The sequence below is a fragment of the Rhinolophus sinicus genome, chromosome 8 (assembly GCF_057876585.1).
Source record: "Rhinolophus sinicus isolate RSI-liver-muscle chromosome 8, RSI-T2T, whole genome shotgun sequence".
Taxonomy (NCBI): Eukaryota; Metazoa; Chordata; class Mammalia; order Chiroptera; family Rhinolophidae; genus Rhinolophus; species Rhinolophus sinicus.
Window position 1 is genome coordinate 35,778,238 of NC_142508.1, and position 4,193 is coordinate 35,782,430.

The 4,193-nt window shown below is 39.8% G+C and overlaps 1 long non-coding RNA gene across 1 annotated transcript; it reads right to left on the reverse strand.

Annotated features, from left to right (window-relative positions):
• On the reverse strand, positions 1 to 1,992 carry LOC148757497 (uncharacterized). The gene is made up of 2 exons (XR_016022204.1): positions 1,428 to 1,992; positions 1 to 511 (listed from the first exon to the last, which is right to left on the reverse strand). It is a non-coding gene; the product is annotated as an uncharacterized LOC148757497 (long non-coding RNA).
• Between the last annotated feature and the right edge of the window lie 2,201 nt (positions 1,993 to 4,193).

Genomic DNA, 4,193 nt, shown 5'->3' on the forward strand with positions numbered 1-4,193 from the left:
TAAGACAAATACCATATGATTATATTTATGGGAAGTACCTATAATACTCAAATTATTAGAAATAGAAAGGAGAATGCTGTTTGCCAAAGGCTGGGGCAAGAGGAAAATAGGGAGAAAACTAGTGATTTTAAATACTTATGCTAATCACTTACCTATTCTCAAATCACAATAAAAAATATGAGACAATTTATTTCCCTCAGCTAAGTACAAATGATGTAAAATAATGTAAGTTATACGACACAATAAAAAAGACACATAAGGTAAGAGGAGCTCCCCCTGTATGTATTTAGAACACACGTACTTGTTATAATGAGTCAATGAGACTTAAGGTGCACTTATACAAAATTCCTAAGTTCCACTTCCGTGCTGACCACTCTACCGAACAGCTTCCAGTGCTGCTTCTGTATGTAGCAGGACAATACTGAAACACATCAGTGAAAGTACTCTCCGTCAGGAATTTCCGGTGACCAAGGACTTCCTCCACAGAAGTCCCCTAGAAGTTGTTCATAACCTACAGGTCGATTACACCAGCAAAAGAACACAATTAAACACATCAGACCCTAGGAATGAGGATTTCACAAACAAGTTTCAGAGGCAAATCATGCAAACTAAAGAAAATAGGAAACCTGGAAGAGTCTATATTCCCAGACTAGGTAGCGTGGTATAGAGAGAAAACTACAAGGTATGGGGTCGGATAATGTAGGCTCTTGAGACTGGACCACGAGCTCTACCACAGACACCAAGCTCAGAGCCTGGAAGATTCCTATGTGCTCCCAACGCAGGGCTGGGATCAAGGAGAGGACCTCTGGCCGCTGCCTTTAGGGATTTCCTAAGTAACAGTTACAGGAGATCCTCCCCACCTCCCTGGCACATATACTGCTCAAGTGTGTAGCAGAAGAAATGGCTGAGAGACTGGAACAGGCAGACAGGGCTGGAGACAGCTCCACGCTGGGGCACGAGATGGAAAGGAAGAAAAGACAGTGTAGTCCCGTCTTCTGATGAGGTCTTCCAAGGACAGGAAATGGCAATGGAACTGGGACAAGTCTAGGAGGCAGGACCACAATGGCCTCAGTGATCTGTAAGGACTAAGAACTGAGCAACCAATGGAATCAAGTCCAGAAGGACAGACCAAGGAGGAAAGAGACCGTGTGGGACAGCCCGCCCCATGCTCCTCAGGGACTTTGCAGGGGCCACATAACAGCGCTGTGACCACGACAAGTGTCTGTATTGGAACTGCAGCACCACTGAAGGGTGAAAGGTAAAATTTTACACGTGGAATGACACAGGGGTAAGCTGGGAAGAAGAAAAATTTCCATTGAGGGTTCACAACACATAAACTTCTGTTTGCCCACTGAACTCTATCTCTTGGGGAGAGTTTAGCAAACACTATTAATGCTGAGGTTCCTCTCTCCTTTCTGAGATCTTACCTGTGTTCATACCTTTCATACATTCCCACCATGAGCTTCTTTTGGTATTTTCAACTCCTTCTCCAGAGTCCAGGGTGCTTTCCCTTGATCCAAAATGGAGATAATATTCAAATTAGACAACTAAACTCCTGCATAGAAGAAGAAAGGAGCAAAAAGACCTGTAGTTTTTCCAGAATCCCCAATCTCTGATCAACGAGGTATGAGAATACTACAGATGGGTTGAGAAAAATATTTCACTAATCCGTCCACTGCTTGTCTACCTCTGTGCATAGGGCAGAATTATATGCAGCCACCTAGCCCTGTTCCAAGAACTCCTGAATCAATACATGGGGATAGAAAACAAAGAATTCAATATTTTGAGTTTGCCGCAGGGCTTTATAGACACATAAGCTCCGGAACAACCCCGGATGGATCACGAGTGGGCCAATTTCCTGAAGAAAGGGCAAGTTCAAAGTCTTGATGCCACATTATGAAGGCTTTACATGTCCAAGTAAAGAGAGCTTCGTCTCAGTCAAGTGAGGCGGGGGCTCCCAAGAGGCACACAAAGGAACACGAAGACACACAAGGGCAGATCCTGACTTCTGGAGAGACCTCACGCTCATCCAGGGAGCACAGGTTCCTGTAGGTCTCCAACATCACATCCCCGTACAAGCCCTCTGAGCTGAGTCCAGGCGTTCCCACTCCTCTGGAGAGAATTTTATGACTACATCCTGCAATGTCAACCATGGCTGAAATGAAAAACGCATTTAACCATGGGGAAATGGTGATAGTTCTTACCCTCTCACAGAATGAGAAGAAGAGAGGTATAAAAACAATTCAGTTGAAGTGAGTGCTCTGACAGATCTACATATAATATTTTTTCAGCCAGTTATGGGTCCATAATGTTCGCTTATTATACTTTCCCATAATGCTATTTCTAGCCCATAAATCAGGCAGGGTTTCTCATATTTGCAGACAATACATGAAGTACACAACTAAAATTCAGAGACACTCACAGAGGATGTCCACGTGAAGACAGAGGGAAAAGACGGCCATCAAAAAGACAAGGAGAGAGGCCTCAGAAGAAACCAACCCTGCTTATGGCTTGATCTTGAAATTCTAGCTTCCAGGACTTGTTTAAAAAAAAAAAAATTCAAAATAGGGTTGTCTACACAGAAGTAGCAGATACTATGTTCTACACACTGAGTGATATTCCATGTCTAAATGAGCTAGAACATGAGTAGTATCTTCAGGGGTGACAAACTCCAGAGTATCTTTAATAAAATTCAGACCCTTCAGTTGTGGTGAGGATAACAACAGCAATAAGTGAAAGTTTCTGAACACGTCCTATACACTAAGCATTAGTCTAAATGCTTTACATAGTTTAACTTGTTATCAACATAAGGGCTCGCTACAGAACAATCCTCTTCCCATATTACAGAGAAGAAAACATGTCACAGAAGCTCTAAGAAACTCACCTAAGGTCAAAATAACAATTTGACTCAGCAAACAACCAAATTCAGGTGGTGGGGTTTAGACTTGAACCTAAACAGTCAAACAGGTAAGTAACAGACAGAGCCTTAACAGGATACTAACAAAGCATTCACTAACTGAAAAAAACTTGAAATGAGTTCAAGGTTAACGACATTGAATTGCATGAAAGGTCATGACATCTCCCTGCGTGCAATCATGTACATAATGGTACTATTTTTACTTTTATTTAAATAGTAACATGATAGCATAGAAAAAAATTCAGACCATGGAATATGTTTAAGATACAGTTTAAACTGCTAAAATATATAAAACTTATTCATGAGATGATGATGTTTTTTATAAAAACTAAGGACTTGCACATCCATGCACTCATGCACATACGTATAAACCAAACATTTAACTGAAATGAGAGGCATTGTCTCTTGACATGTTTTTCAATGATTTTATTCATTATCGTTTTTATTTATGTGTATTTCAGCATCTTTGGACAATAAAAATGTATCAATTGTACACTTTGATTTTTTTGAGATGGTATCGTAGGTTAGTAAAACATTGTACAAACTGAGAAGAATATAGAATACTTTAACTCTAAGTTCTATGAAATATTTATTGAAACATATAAATAGAATATTATCCATTTACATTTAGATATGTAGACATTAACAAAAACCAAATAGTTTATTGGAGTATCCCACTCATAAACAATGATTCAAGGTTTTTAAAATCATCAGTGTTATACATTATAACATTAATGGGTACTTCAAAATTTCTTAGATAGTTAAATAGCACGAGAAAAATGAAATTGGGGCAAAACCTGTCATGAAGCAGAAACATTTCATCAAACGTTTTGATTAGCAGAAAACAGTGGATTCATTTCCTCTGAAATCAGTGGACAAAGGGGGCTGACCAGAGAGCCTGCCTAAACAAAGACCAGTAGAAGAGGGAAAAGGAGGACAAAATACACTGAGTGAGACAATGAGCTGGAACTTTAAGCTCACAAACTTAAATAGAGATTGGCTAATGGCAAACGGAGGAAAGAAGATATTCCATGCAAACCTGTTCCTGAAGACAGCGAGAGTTGCTAAATTCTAGGAGACAAAACAGAGTATAAGACAAAAACTGACAAGAGGCAAATGACATTATAATGGTAAAGCAGCCATTCACCAGGAACATATAACAATTATAAGTATATATGCATACAACATTAGAGCTCCCAAATATATGAGGTAAATGTTGACAGAAATGCAGGTAGAAATAGATACCAGCACAGTAATCCTATGAGATTTGACTACT